General features: G+C 35.0%; 1 long non-coding RNA gene across 1 annotated transcript; it reads right to left on the bottom strand.

The window, feature by feature from the left end:
• Window positions 1-6,193: 6,193 nt before the first annotated feature.
• On the bottom strand, window positions 6,194-15,774 carry LOC111091824. The gene is made up of 3 exons (XR_005376010.1): window positions 15,713-15,774; window positions 10,122-10,255; window positions 6,194-6,372 (listed from the first exon to the last, which is right to left on the bottom strand). It is a non-coding gene; the product is annotated as an uncharacterized LOC111091824 (long non-coding RNA).
• Window positions 15,775-17,082: the final 1,308 nt, after the last annotated feature.

The raw sequence follows: 17,082 nt of genomic DNA, 5'->3' as shown, positions 1-17,082 counted from the left end.
TAAATAAAATCTTTTAAAAAATAATAAAGTAACATAAATAAAATAGTAAATAAATAATAAAATCAACCACTGTAGAGATATTTCTAAGTACTTCTTTAAAAAGCCCTAGTGTCAGAGGAGAACCCAGGCAGTAACCTCTTTAACATCAGCCACAGCAACTCATTCTAGATATATCTCCTGAGGCAAAGGAAACAAAAGCAAAAATGAACTATTGGGACTTCATCAAGATAAAAAGCTTCTATACAGTGAAGGAAACAGCAAAACCGAAAGGCAACCTATGGAATGGGAGAAGATAGTTGCAAATGACATAAAGGATAAAAGGCTAGTTTCTAAAATATATAACAAACTTATCAAACACAACACCCAAAGGAATGCAAAAACACTAATTCAAAGGGATGCATGCACCCCTACGTTTATAGCAGCACTGTATACAATAGCCAAATTATAGAAAAATCAGTGTCCACTGATTGACGAGTGAATAAGGAAGAGCTTGTATACATACATGGAATATTACACAGCCACAATTAAAGAATGAAATCCTGCCATTTGCAATGACATGGATGGAGCTTAAGAGTATTATACTAAGCAAAACAAGTTAGAAAAAACAAATACTATATGACTTTATTCATTTGTGGAATTTAAGAAACAAAACAAACTAGCAAACATGCAAAAAAGAGAAAGAGAGAGGTGAACCAAGAAACAGACTTAACTGTAGAGAACAAATTAATGGTTGCCAGAGGGGGGGGGATGGGTGAAATAAGTGTTAAGGATTAAGGAGGACACTTGTTGTTGATGACTGGGTATGGTATGCAAGTGTTGAATCACTATATTGTACACCTCGAACTAATGGTACCCTGTACGTTAACTAACTGGAATTTAAACAGAAACTTTTAAAAATAAATAAATAAATAAATAAATAAATAAATAAATAAATAAATAACTCTAGCATCCTGAAATTCTTCACATACCCTAAGAATTAGATTTATAACTGTTATTCTGGAAGATGACTTAGATCTAAACAGATAATAGAACCTTTTAGTTCTCTGAGAGTCACAAATGGTTATAGCTCAGACAAGGTCTCTAGATTATGGCCTAGAATAAAGTACTTGGTCTTTAGGTATTTATATTTCAAAAGGAATGAAGCCCCAGAACTCTCTAGATTAAAAAAAGCAGAGGGATTATAGTAACCTATGAAAGGGTTGGGGTTAGGGCTCAGGCGTCCCTTGCATTTCCTTTCAGGAGAACAGGACACCTGCCTCTTTCCTTCTACAAGTGGGGAAAAAAAAAAAAAAAAACATGTTTTACCTTTCACCTATGGAATATCTAGATATTTGTGTAGGAAAATCTCCACTGGCTCTTATCACTTCACCTGGGGATAGGGCAAAAAGGGAACCAATTGACTTATTTTCATCATGAAGTGATAAATAAGAGATCTATCCCTGATCCAGAATGCCTCCTGGATGCATTCAGAATAAAAATGATAAAAATGAATATTATGGGCAGCCCTGGTGGCTCAGCGGTTTAGCACCGCCTGCAGCCCAGGGTGTGATCCTGAAGACCCAGGATCGAGTCCCACGTCAGGCTCCCTGCATGGAGTCTGCTTCTCCCTCTGCCTATGTCTCTGCCTCTCTCTCTCTCCTCTCTGTGTATTCTCATGAATAAATAAATAAAATCTTTTAAAAAATGAATATTATAAACCCCATAATCACCAAAGTATCAATAATAAATTCAGGGATCCAGAAGCTAAAACACCACAAAACTGGAGACTAGACATTGAGACACTTTTGAAACAAAACCCTACATCATCTTAACCTTGACTGCCAGAAGAAAAAATCATCTGGAACAGAAATTTGGCTTCTGACTCATGTTCATTACCCAAATGTCATATGAAGAAATCCAAATTGTAAAATGAATTGGCATTCAGGATTCCAGCTACCAGGCAGCCTAAAAACACAATTTTTGTTCTTTTTTCTTTCATACCACAGAACACATGAATGAATGTTGAGTATGCATGTATATACAGACACTTGGTAAAACTGTATTGTTATAAGATAATGAATCAACAGAACCAGGAGTTGGTTCTTTGAAAGAATTAATAAGATAGATAAACCATTAGCCAGCCTTATTAAAAAGAAGAGAGAGAAGACTCAAATTAATAAAATTAATTAATAAAATCAGAATGAGAAAGGAGAGATCACTACCAACACCAAGGAAATACAAACGATTTTAAAAACATATTATGAACAGCTATACGCCAATAAGTTAGGCAATCTAGAAAATGGACGCATTCCTAGAAAGCCACAAACTACCAAAACTGGATCAGGAAGAAATAGAAAACCTGAACAGGCCAATAACCAGGGAGGAAATTGAAGCAGTCATCAAAAACCTCCCAAAACACAAGAGTCCAGGGCCAGATGGCTTCCCTGGGGAATTCTATCAAACGTTTAAAGAAGAAACCATACCTATTCTACTAAAGCTGTTTGGAAAGATAGAAAGAGATGGAGTATTTCCAAATTCGTTCTATGAGGCCAGCATCACCTTAATTCCAAAACCAGACAAAGACCCCACCAAAAAGGAGAATTACAGACCAATATCCCTGATGAACATGGATGCAAAAATTCTCAACAAGATACTGGCCAATAGGATCCAACAGCACATTAAGAAAATTATTCACCATGACCAAGTAGGATTTATCCCCGGGACACAAGGCTGGTTCAACACCCGTAAAACAATCAATGTGATTCATCATATCAGCAAGAGAAAAACCAAGAACCATATGATCCTCTCATTAGATGCAGAGAAAGCATTTGACAAAATACAGCATCCATTTCTGATCAAAACTCTTCAGAGTGTAGGGATAGAGGGAACATTCCTCAACATCTTAAAAGCCATCTACGAAAAGCCCACAGCAAATATCATTCCCAATGGGGAAGCACTTGGAGCCTTTCCCCTCAGATCAGGAACAAGACAGGGATGTCCACTCTCACCACTGCTATTCAACATAGTACTGGAAGTCCTAGACCCAGCAATCAGACAACAAAAAGACATTAAAGGCATTCAAATTGGCAAAGAAGTAGTCAAACTCTCCCTCTTCGCCGATGACATGATACTCTACATAGAAAACCCAAAAGCCTCCACCCCAAGATTGCTAGAACTCATACAGCAATTTGGTAGCGTGGCAGGATACAAAATCAATGTCCAGAAATCAGTGACATTTCTATACACTAACAATGAGACTGAAGAAAGAGAAATTAAGGAGTCAAACCCATTTACAATTGCACCCAAAAGCATAAGATACCTAGGAATAAACCTAACCAAAGATGTAAAGGATCTATACCCTCAAAACTATAGAACACTTCTGAAAGAAATTGAGGAAGACACAAAGAGATGGAAAAATATTCCATGCTCATGGATTGGCAGAATTAATATTGTGAAAATGTCAATGTTACCCAGGGCAATGTACACGTTTAATGCAATCCCTATCAAAATACCATGGACTTTCTTCAGAGAGTTAGAACAAATTATTTTAAGATTTGTGTGGAATCAGAAAAGCCCCGAATAGCCAGGGGTATTTTAAAAAAGAAAACCATATCTAGGGGCATCACAATGCCAGATTTCAGGTTGTACTACAAAGCTGTGGTCATCAAGACAGTGTGGTACTGGCACAAAAACAGACACATAGATCAGTGGAACAGAATAGAGAATCCAGAAGTGGACCCTGAACTTTATGGTCAACTAATATTCGATAAAGGAGGAAAGACTATCCATTGGAAGAAAGAGAGTCTAGTCTCTTCAATAAATGGTGCTGGGAAAATTGGACATCCACATGCAGAAGAATGAAACTAGACCACTCTCTTGCACCATACACAAAGATAAACTCAAAATGGATGAAAGATCTAAATGTGAGACAAGATTCCATCAAAATCCTAGAGGAGAACACAGGCAACACCCTTTTTGAACTCGGCCACAGTAACTTCTTGCAAGATACATCCATGAAGGCAAAAGAAACAAAAGCAAAAATGAACTATTGGGACTTCATCAAGATAAGAAGCTTTTGCACAGCAAAGGATACAGTCAACAAAACTCAAAGACAACCTACAGAATGGGAGAAGATATTTGCAAATGACATATCAGATAAAGGGCTAGTTTCCAAGATCTATAAAGAACTTATTAAACTCAACACCAAAGAAACAAACAATCCAATCATGAAATGGGCAAAAGACATGAAGAGAAATCTCACAGAGAAAGACATAGACATGGCCAACATGCATATGAGAAAATGCTCTGCATCACTTGCCATCAGGGAAATACAAATCAAAACCACCATGAGATACCACCTCACACCAGTGAGAATGCGGAAAATTAACAAGGCAGGAAACCACAAATGTTGGAGAGGATGTGGAGAAAAGGGAACCCTCTTACACTGTTGGTGGGAATGTGAACTGGTGCAGCCACTCTGGAAAACTTGTGGAGGTTCCTCAAAGAGTTAAAAATAGACCTGCCCTACGACCCAGCAATTGCACTGTTGGGGATTTACCCCGAAGATACAGATGCAATGAAACGCTGGGACACCTGCACCCCGATGTTTATAGCAGCAATGGCCACGATAGCCAAACTGTGGAAGGAGCCTCGGTGTCCATCGAAAGATGAGTGGATAAAGATGTGGTTTATGTATACAATGGAATATTACTCAGCCATTAGAAACGACAAATACCCACCATTTGCTTCAACGTGGATGGAACTGGAGGGTATTATGCTGAGTGAAGTAAGTCAGTCGGAGAAGGACAAACATTATATGTTCTCATTCATTTGGGGAATATAAATAATAGTGAAAGGGAAAATAAGGGAAGGGAGAAGAAATGTGTGGGAAATATCAGAAAGGGAGACAGAACGTAAAGACTGCTAACTCTGGGAAACGAACTAGGGGTGGTGGAAGGGGAGGAGGGCGGGGGGTGGGAGTGAATGGGTGACGGGCACTGGGGGTTATTCTGTATGTTGGTAAATTGAACACCAATAAAAAATAAATAAAAAAAAAGAAAAATCAAATAGGTTCTTGTGTTTTATAGGATCTGAAAATACTGTCAAAGTAAGTGGAAGATATTTGAGCAGCTACAATAGGGGAAGGACTTGTTAGCTACTTCAAGTTGAAATTTTTCAATGGCTCCTTTAGAAGTTGAGAAAAAAATGTTCTTCTATTCTGGAAGATATAAATTATGTATATTTTAATGTATTTATAAACCTGAGAAAAAATGATATTCAGAGTATAATCACTGCCCACGTAAATCCTATATTACATAGAAACATTACCATCCTCCAACCATGGGTACACATAGAATGTTCCAAGTAGAAATAAAGATCTTTAAACATATTTTCCCTTTCCATATTCTTATCTTTATATATTTGTTAATATCTTTAAATATTTGTATACTATGAATTTTTCTGCAACCAAAGGACAGGGGAAATACCTCATCTAGATTTCCTGTAAGAAACATATGTAAGAGATGCTATAATAAGGAAAGGGAAAAAAATGAAATAGCAAAGTATGTCAGGAAAATGGGGGGGGGACAACAGAAAATTCATTAACAGCAATAAAGAATAGACATTTAATTAATGGAATCTAGGGCCCATTTAAGAAAACATCCAGGATTTTTTTTAATAAGATACTCCCATAACATTCTGAAAAGTAGACTGTTAAAGTTCTAAGATTTGAATGTGTGAAGCAAATTTTGAAGAGGATTTAATGCTTTCACGGAGAAATAAGAGTGGATTTATGGAAGAAAGCAGAGATGTGACCACAAACATAGCCAGGAAAAGAGAACACATTTGAGCTAGAGCTCTAGAATCACACTCCAAGACAATTTCCTCTCTTCTTCCCTCCCATTCTATCCACTGAGCACCAACAAATAAAATTTTCTACAATTCATTTTTTCTTTAGTCCAAATAACAATATCTCAAGTGTTAACTGCTGTAGGAACATGGATTATGCCTAGACTTGAAACTCTTTAGGTAGTATGTAGAAGAGAGGTCGGAGGTTCAATCTCAGGGGTCCAAGAGTAAAATAAACCTCCAACACCACCTTTCACTCCTACGTCTAAGGAAAAGAAAGATATGGTAGTCAAGCAATGAATTAAAACAAATAGCATAAATTTTGATAGATTTTATTTTCAAATTTTAAATCACTGGATAAATTATTTTAAGCTTTAAATTGATTTTCTTCAAATGCAAGAAAAAACAGAGAAGAGTCTGTTGTTCTGTCACAAATGACAGCTTGCAAGTGCAGCACATCTTGAAACCAGTAAAAATGTCAGATTTCAGTAAAATATGTTGATGATTTTCAAAAGAAGTATCTTGAGCATTTGGCTTCCTTCAGTCCTCCAGTTAAAGGGTAAGAAAGAAAATATTAAAAGCTAGTCTCTTGGTCAAAACAGTATAAAGCAACTTTACATGGTTGTTAACATTTTCTGCCTTCTTAGAAAACATAATTTCTGAGGTAGTAAAATTAATCTTCTCACTATCACTTTCTCAAGAATTCCAAGTAAGTAATTTTCAGACTGCACAGTCAGATTTATGGAAAAACTGACTATTTTCTTTTTTTATTTTTTCAAACTATTTTCATTAGCAATTAGAAGTCATCATAATCATAGCTATGTCCAGATTAAATGTGCACATTTGGATGACAACCATGATATTAAGTTACTATGTCACCTTTGCCAGTGTTACCATGGCAATATCACAATTAAAATTATCCAAGTTAAAACTAATAACCTCAATATGCAATTAACTAACAGTGTGCAAATGTAAGAGAATGTCCTGATTGAGAAAACTGAAAAAATGTACAGACATTTTGTCCCTCTTTTTTCCTTCTTCTTCCAGGAAAAAGGGACAAAGAGTAAAATGTAGAGAAAAGGGAAATTACTGATCATTGTTAAGCATTCTTTCAGTAAACACTTTATGATCTGCTATAAACAAACTTTAGAGCAACTCTCTTTGTCACTCCTTCCCTTATGTTCCCGTTTGATTCACTGTCGATATCTTCTTTGGTTCTGAATAGAAGTTGGCCTTGGTTAAGCACTCCTTCATATTATTTTCCACATTCCTTATCTCTCCCTCTCCCATTTATAAATGAGGTTCCAATGCTGGCCTCTAGCGTGGGAAGGAGTACTAGCATCACAAGTGGGATGACAGAAATAAGAACAGTTTCCTTACTGTAAGCATCATCACATTTACTGTCTTAGTTGGATCCCACCTTACAGGAGATCCTCACACAAGAATGTAAGTCCAAGTATTTTAACTGCACAAGAGAGCTCACAAAATATATATGAAGAATCAGGGAAAGTGAAATAAACCATAAAATGGACGTGAAAGATCATGTTTCTAATAAGGACAATTGGGGCTCAATTTCATGATGAACCCTCTGAGATACGGTGTGAATATACCTCAGAATCAGCCTACTCAGCCATGTAGAAAGCTAAATCATTTCTGTTCTGATTCCATCACCCTTTGGTGAGGATGGCCTCTGCCATATGATCTTTTCTCTCCCACTTGACTGTGCCTGTATGTAGCCCCCAGCAAGGCCCCTCTCTGCTAGAGAAAATCCTATGGCACAGAAGAAAGACATGCATAGGCCCTTGTCATAAGCAGCCATCAGATTGTCAATAACTTCAGATAAACTCAAGTGAACCAACGAAATATGGAGCAGACATTAGTGGGGTCAGCTCTTTATTTGATATAAGACTCCAAGCCAGATTCTAGAATGAAAATAGTTAGCAAGACAAACATTGAAACCTCATGAAATTCAAGGAATTTATAATAGCAAGCAAGTCCAAAATTCTGAAAAACCAACAAATTGATTACATTTGGTACATTTATGTAACACCTGACATTGTGTCTTATCCCGGTAATTTTTCAGCTTAAAGGAACCATGCTGCTCCTGCTTCTCTTCCCCACCAAGCTACACAGAAATTCCATACTGTTATTCCACAACCCACCCAGCCCTTTATACTTCATGATTCTATAAACCACCTGAACTCTATCTGGGAAAAGAGACTGTCTCTGTGCTTTATGTTATAGAATTGTTCTATAACAATTGTTACAATTGTCCTGTAACAACCACCAATTTCTCAGTCCTCAGCCCAAGGTGGAACAGCAATGAACAGAAATAAAACTTTCCCTGTAGTCTATTTCACTGCCTAAAATTTTGTTATTTAGGCAGTGAAATAGACTGTTGGGGAGTTACTATAGCTCCTTTTTGATAATAATCTCTTACGCTCTGATTCCTTAAAGACTCAGGATTTCCACAAACTGAAAGTCCATTTAAACACACAAATCAAAAGTGTATTATCAGTAACTCAGATGCTCCCTAAAGCCTCCTCCTAGTATCTTTTCAACCTATAAGTATCCACATTCCTGACATTTGTCACTGCAAATTAACTTTGCCTGCTTTTGAGTATAATACAAATGGAATCAAATAGTACACACGGTTCTACGTGGGGCCCTTCTTCAATATAATACACATTATTGTAGGTAGCAATAGATAATTCTTTATAACTTTCAGATAGTCTATTTTATAAATTCACCACAATATATTTCTTCTATAGTTGTGGATATTTGTTTTATTACTAATTCTTAGCTACTGGAAATAGTGCTTCTACAAGAATTATTGTGTATTTGGTAGATGCATGTATGCATTGCTCTTATACACGTGCATAAAAGTGCAATGCCGGACCAAAGGTTGTATGTATTTGTTAGATTTTTTTGGATACTATTAAAACTTTTACAAAGTGATTTTATCAGTTTTATTTCTCAATTGTTTGCTTCCATACTTAGTTTCTGCTAAATACTATTATATTTGGTTTCTTTATATCGACCTTGCTAGATCCACATATCCATTTTAATAGAACATCAGACAAATATTTTGGACTTGCTATATACACAATCATTTTAATAGCAAATGCTTATAATTTATTTCTGCTATTCTAATTCTTAGTTTTTTAAATCTCATTTCACTTGCTAGGACAACCAATTTAATATTGGATAAAAAAGGTGAATAAAAATTGTTTTAACAAGCAATTTGAATCAATACTGACTTTGGAATAAAGCATTCGATATTTTATTATTAAATACATTGCTTGCTGAAAGATTTTTGTAGCTACTCATCAAAAGGAGATTGACTTTTTTCCGAGTGCTCTGAGCACTTATTTTGGTCATAAATTGCGGTTAAATTTTATCAGATGCTGGTTTTGTATCTACGGAGACTATTATTTTCCTAAGGCTGTCACAACAAATTCCCACAAACTCTGTGGCTTAAAACAATAGAAGATTCCTTTCTCTCAGTTCTGGAGACTGGAAAGTCCTCAAAAAGCAGTGTCCTCAGGGCTGTACAATGGCTCTGAAGGAGAATCCTCCCCTGCCAATTCCAGGTCCTGGGGGCTTCAGACATTTTTTTACTTTGTGGCTTTATAACTCCAGTCTGCCTCCTTCTTCACATGATCTTCCCCTCTGTGTATCTATTATGTATCTCCTCTTCCATGTGTTTTATAAGAATGCATGTGATTGGATTCAGAGCCCACCTAGATAATCCAGGATAAATTCTTCCTCTCAAGATCCTAAACTTAATCACACATTTAGCCATATCACCTGAAATTCACAGATTCCATGAACTTTACATGGATACCTTTTAGATGACATTTTTTGGCCTCCAAAAATTCATATGACTTGTCTCTTTTTTTTTATATGGTGAATTCTATTGTTTTATATTTTTAATGTTAAACTAACCCTGCAATTCAAGGATGAATCCAACTTGATCATGATACATTATACCTTTTATGTATTGTTGGATTTGATTAGTAATATATTGTTTAGTTTGTATTACACCTGTATTCGTGAAAGATATGCTGTAATCTTAGAATTTTTTTGTCCAGTTTGGTTATAAAACTTTTACAGGCATCATTAAAATGAGTTTGCAGTGTTCTTCCCTTTCATACAATATATCTGGGAGAGTTGTTTAAAGTTTTATGTTAATATTTCTTTGAATGTTTGGGCGTATTTGATAAATTTATTTAATCCTGGAAGGTTATCTGTATGAAGATATTCATTATACATTTGATATATTTAGTACTCACCAGATTTTCATCTTATGTCATTTGTGTTTTTTTCTAGGAAGTCACTGCTCTAGGTTCCATCCAGGCTAGGTCTTTCACATATATTTTCATGTCAGAAATCTTGCTAAAAGAGCTGCTCTTTTCTAGGATGTACACTTCTCATGGTGATGAGAGGGAATGTAAAATGTCAAAAGAAACCATAAAAGCATATTTAAAGCCTCTGCTTGAATGGAGTAAAAGTCCTATCCATGCTCATTTAATTGGTCAGTGCAAGGAATATCCGTAGCTCAACATCACTGAAGTGAGAAATATAACATTCTTATGAAGTAGGGAGGAAAATGAAAATTTGCTGAAAAATATTATACTCTAACCACCATTCTTTTAATATACCTATTTTTAATAAGTAATAATTTTAATATTTCTTTATACTTTTAGTTTGTCTCTTATAAACAGCATAACATATTTTTTCATCTCTAGTCTAAAATCATGTATTTTAATTAAAGCATTTATTTCATCAAATGACAAAGCTTATATGTTATGTTACAAAAATTATACCATGTACAAGATTGGGCAGAACTATGACTTTACTTTAGACGTCCTAAGTATTTACCAGAATTGTTAATGAAATTATAGGTCCTTTAAATTTTGGGGTGTTAAATTACTGGCAATGTAGTTGATGCAAATTTTTACTGCAGCTTGATTTAATTATAATGTATATAGAACAAGTCACATATTCTCAGGAAATAGTTTGATGGATTTGACAAATTTATACAATGTTGCAACAATACCAAAATCAGTTTTTAGAATACGTTCCATACAAAAAAAAAATATGTTCCTTTACGCCATTGGTCAGCTATCCTTTTGTATAGATGAACATATTCAAATGGCTAACATTTTGTTACAGTTTCTCTATCTTTACAAGGAATACTGGACTTAATTATTCTTTTAATGTCTTTGGCTAAGTGTATCAGAATAATAACTTTCCCATTAAAGTAAGTTGAAAAGCATTCCTTTCTCCATTACTATTTGAAAAAAGTTAAGGGAGACTGTTAAAATTTCTTAAGGATTTTTTAAAACAAAAATCACCAATGAGCAATTAGAACAAAATTTTACTTTTTGGGATGAGTTTAATTATTAACTAAGCTAATTAAACATTTAAATTTATTTCACTGATGTAAGATTCTTTACATTTTTTCATTTCTTGATGCAGTTGTTTTTCACAAAATTTGTCCATTTCATTTAAATTGCCATGGTAATTAGCATAAAATTATTTATCATACTTCCTTATTATCATCTTAACATCTGTAGGTCATATACTGAGATCCTAGCTTTTATTCTGGAATTGATATTTCTTAAAATTGATCATTTACCCAAAGTTTTATCTAATATTGATGTTTTTAATACAATCTTTGGTTTTATTGGTTTTTGTTGCTTTTATATATTGCTTTATCCTCTTCTTTTTCATCATTTTCTGCTCAGATCTTTTTAATTTCTTTCTTTCTGTCTGCTTACATTAGGATTTAATATGCTCTTCTTTTTCTAACTTTCTCATAGTGGAATATAGAAAAATAACTTTAAGTCACTGTTATTAAGCTCCCTAGGCTCACCTTGTCCCATAAATACTAGAAAACCATTAAATAATTCTAAATACCCAGAAATTGACCTCAAGGTGGCAGAACAAACTACACAACTAAAGACCACATTAAAGAAGATAGAAAGGGGAGTGATGTGGTTTGGGAGATATATGAATCATGGCCACTGTGGTGGGGAGAGGGCTGCAGTCACAGAGAAGGTTGAGAGACACAGTAACCCGGGGGGCGGGGGGAGTGTATGGGGTATATGAATCCCCACAGCAACTGGCTTGGAAAGTAAGAGGAGATGAATTTCATGGCTTCTGGCAGCCAAAGGGCTAAGTCTGAAGTTTTAGAGGTCAGCAGGCTTGGCTGGGGTAGAGCCCAGAGAACATTGCTTTGCACGTGGAGGGAAGGCAGGCAAACAACCTGCAAACATACAGCTCAGAAACATCAATCAGAATAGTGTCTGGGCACACAGTGGAGAGGTTAGTTGCTCATTTTGGAGCACATCACAGAGAGGCAGCATTCACGGAAAAACCACTCTGGGAACAAAGTAATGACAGGTACCATATCCCTCCACCACCCATCAGTGAAAGCACAGAGCCACCTGCAGGAAGCAATGTAGTGTCCATAGTGGCTACCTAACTTGCTCATCAAGACTGGTCCCACTTCCTCCAGTGCTCCAGTAGAACTGCCCTTTGGTGTCTTGCTTGCCTCAGTCCCAGCACTGAGGCACAGAAGACCAGCCCAAACCCCTGCTCACAACATGTATCCCTACTCAGAAGTTTTGAAAGCCTAGTATCCTGCAGCAAATGATAAGTCTCACTTCATAAGCAGACCACAGCACACATAGTTAAAATGTACCACATTTGGGCCAAGGACCAAACACTGCCCACAAGAAGGAAAAACAGCCACTGCAGATGATTGGCCTAAAGGATAAAGAAGCCAGGAAGAAACTACCAGAAGAATTAGGCCCTGAAGAACAGGGGACAGTACACTGAAGGGTGCAATAGGATTTCTTCTTCATAAGACTATACCCTCAAGAAAAGGAAATGGAGCTGACTGTCCTAACACAGAAAAACAGGCACAGAGACTTAGACAAAATGAGAAGACAGAGAAATTTATCCCAAATGAAAGAATAGGACAAGGCATGGCTAGAGATCTAGGTGAAACAGATACAAGTAACATGGCTAATGGAGAATTTAAGGCAAATAATCATAAGGATACTTACTGGACTTAAGAAAATTATAGAAGATATAAGTGAGACATTTAATACAAAGATAAGGAATAATGTAGCAGAGATAAAGGGCTCAATAAATGAAATGAGAAACACACTTTACAGAATGGGCAGTAGGCTGAAAGAAGTAGAGGAATGAATTAATGACCTAGAAGACAGAATAATGGAAAGAAATCAAGCTGAACAAAAGAGAGAAAAAAGAATTATGCAAAATGGGAATAGATTTCGGGAACTCAGTGACTCCATCCAATAATTTGTATTATATGAGTCCCAGAAAAAGAATAGAGAGAAAAGTGGCCAGAAATTTTATTTGAAGAAATAATAGCTGAAAACTTCCCTAGTCTGGTAAAGGAAACAGATATGCAGACCCAGGATACACAGCGAACCCCCAGCAAAATCAACAAAAGCAGATCCACACAAAGACATATTGTAATTGGCAAAATATAGTGATAAAGAAAAAATTTTAAAAGCAGCAAGACAGAAGAACACAGTAACATATAAGGGAAACCTGATAAGGCTAGCAGGAGATTTTTTTAAGCAGAAGCTTTCTAGGCCAGAAAGAAATGGCATGATATATTCAAGGCACTAAATATGAAAATGAATTTGCAGCCCAGAATACTCTAGCCATGAAGGTATCATTCAGAGTAGAAGGAGAGATACAGTTTTCCAAACAAAAACTAAAGGATTTCATGACCATTAAACCAGCTCTGTAAGAAATATTAAAGGGGATATGTGAGTTGAAAGGAGGACCAAAAATGACAATATTAAGGTAGGAAACACAAAAAGAATATTTCTGTAAAAAAAATCAAAGAATTTACAAAACAATATGATGTAATCATGACAACATATACCTAAAATGTGGGGAGGAAGGGGTGAAGAATGAGTTTAAATTTAACCATGAACAAATATAAACTGCTATATGCAGAAGAAGTTATACACAAATCTAATGGTAACCTTATATCAAAAGCCACTAGTAAATATGCAAAGAATGAAGAGAAAGAAATCCAAATACATGACTAAAGAAAATCAGCAAACCATGAAAGAGAAAGACAGGAAAAGATCAGAGAAAATCTCCAGAAACAATAAGAAAACAAGTAATAAAATGGCATGAAATACACTTACATCAATAATTACTTTGAACATAAATGGACCAAATACTCCAATCAAAAGACATAGGATGTTAGAATGGGTAAAAATAATAATAATAATAATAAAACTCATCTACATGCTGCCAACAAAAGACTCACTTTAGACCTAAAGACACCAGCAGATTGAAAGTGAGGAGATGGAGAAATATCTACCATGCAAATATATGTTCTCATTCATTTGGGGAATATAAATAATAGTGAAAGGGAATATAAGGGAAGGGGGAAGAAATGTGTGGGAAATATCAGAAAGGGAGACAGAACGTAAAGACTGCTAACTCTGGGAAACGAACTAGGGGTGGTGGAAGGGGAGGAGGGCGGGGGGTGGGAGTGAATGGGTGACGGGCACTGGGGGTTATTCTGTATGTTAGTAAATTGAACACCAATAAAAAATAAATTAAAAAAACAAAAACAAAAACAAAAGAAAGCTAGAATAGCAATACTTATTTGGATAAAATAGAATTTAGAACAAAGACTATAATAAGAGACAAGGAAGGACACTATATAATAGTAAAAGAAACAATCTAAGAATATATAACAATTGTAAAAGCTTATGCACCCAAGATAGGAGCACGCAATTACATAAAACCGTTAACAACGTACATCAAGGAACTAAAAGAAATCAATAGAACACATCAAAGAAACTAGGACCTGGGTCTTTTAAAAAAAATCATAAATAAAATCAATAAGTAATCAATAAAATTGATAAACCCCTAGCCAGATTTATCAAAAAAAAATAATAACAGAAAGGACTCAAATAAAATCACAAAGAGAGGAGAAATAACAACCAACACCACAGAAACACAAGCTATTATAAGAGAATATTATGTAAAACTATATGCCAATGAATTGGACAACCTAGAAGAAATGTATAAATACCTAGAAACATGGAAACTACCAAAACTGAAGTAGGAAGAAATAGAAATTTTGAGCATAAACAGAAAAAAAAAAAAACTGAATCGGTAAACAAAAAATCCCAACAAAGTTCCAGGAACAGATGGGTTCACAGGCAAATTCTATCATTTAAAGAGGAATTAATAGCTATTCCAAAAAAATAGAATAATAAAGTAAACTTCCAAATTCATTCAATGAGGCCAGCACCACCCTGATACCAATATCAGATAAAGACATCAGTAAAATGATGAAAAGTAAAAAAGAGAACTATAGGACAGTATCTCTGATGAACACAGATGTAAAAATTCTCAAATTCCAAACAAAATACTAGCAAACTGAATCCAACAATACATAAAAAAAAATCATTCATCATGATCAAGTGAAACTTACTTCTGAATTGCAAGGGTGGTTCAATAATCACAAATCAGTCAACATAAAACATCATATAAATAAGAGAAAGGATAAGAATCACATGATCAGGGGATCCCTGGGTGGCTCAGTGATTTAGTGCCTGCCTTGGGCACAGGGTGTGATCCTGGAGACCCGGGATCGAGACCCATATCAGGCTCCCTGCATGGAGCCCGCTTCTCCCTCTGCTTGTGTCTCTGCCTCTCTGTCTCTGTGTTTCTCATGAATAAATAAATAAAATCTTAAAAAAAAGAATCACATGATCATTTTAATAGAGGCAGAAAAGTATTTGACAAAGTATAATATTCATTCATAATAAAAATGCTCAACAAAGTAGATTTAGAGGAAACATACCTCAACATAATAATGATCAAATATGAAAAACCCACGGGTAATATCATCCTTAATGGGAAAATACTGAGAGCATTTCCTCTAAGGTCAGGAACAAGGCAAGGATGTCCACTCTCATCACTTTTATTCAACACAGTACTGGAAGTCCTGGTCATGGCAATAGACAACAAAAAGAAATAAAAGGCATCCAAATTGGTAAGGAAAAATTAAACTTTAACATTTGCAGATAATATGATACTCTACATAGAAAACCCAAAAGATTCCACCAAAAACCTGCTAGAACCAATAAAAAAGTTCAGTAAGGTTACGGTATACAAAATTAATGTACAGAAATCTGTCATTATAATAAAATAATAATCAAGCAGCAGAAAGAGAAATTAAGAAAACAGCTCATTTACAGTTGCACCAAAAATAATAAGATATCTAGGAATAAACCTAACCTGTACTTTGAAAACTATAAAATGCTGTTGAGAGGACTTGAAGGTGACACAAAGAAATGGAAAGATATTCAATACTCATGGAGTGGAAGAACAAATATTATTAAAATGTCAATACTATGCAAAGCAATCTATACTTTTAACACAACCCCTATCAAAATACCAACAGAATTTTTCACAGAACACTATTAGTAGAAATGCTAACTGCTACAGCTGCTGTGGAAAATAGCATGGAATTTCCTCAAAAATGTTAAAAATAGAACTACCCTGTAATCTATCAATCGTACTACTGAGTACCCAAAGAATATAAAAACACTAAAGTGATACATGCACCCCTATGTTTATAGCAGCATATAGCTAAATTATGGAAACAGCCCAGGTGTCCATCGCTTGATGAATGGATAAAGAAGATGTGTTCTGTGCATGTGTGTATGTGTGTGTGCATTGACAAATTATAATTGGTGGTGTTCTTCCTTTCCCATAGATCCCTGTTATCATCTACTGTCATTTTAAATCAGACGGACATATTCCTTGAGAATTCCATATAACACAAGGCTCATAAAACTGAATTATTTCAGTTTTATTTATCTGTAAGTATGTTCATTTAATTTTATTTTTGAAGGATAGTTTCACTGGATAAAGAATTCTTGGATAGTAGCTTTATTCATTTGTTTCTTTTGCTTTTTACTTTCCCAGCACTTTCAATTTGGCATTCAGTAGTCTTTATACGTTTTGGATTTTTTTTGGTCATAATTCAGACATTTATTGTTGTTTCCCAATAAAGGATCTGTCATTTTTCTCTTTTGCTTCTTCCATGATTTGCTCTTTATACTTTGCTGCCATCAATTTTATATATACACATATATAAATAATATAAATACAAATAAAATATATTTATAAATATGTATATGTATATATTTAAATATATAAATATAT

Source organism: Canis lupus, chromosome 22, assembly GCF_011100685.1.
Source record: "Canis lupus familiaris isolate Mischka breed German Shepherd chromosome 22, alternate assembly UU_Cfam_GSD_1.0, whole genome shotgun sequence".
Lineage (NCBI taxonomy): Eukaryota > Metazoa > Chordata > Mammalia > Carnivora > Canidae > Canis > Canis lupus.
This window is presented reverse-complemented; position numbering and strand designations above follow the sequence as displayed.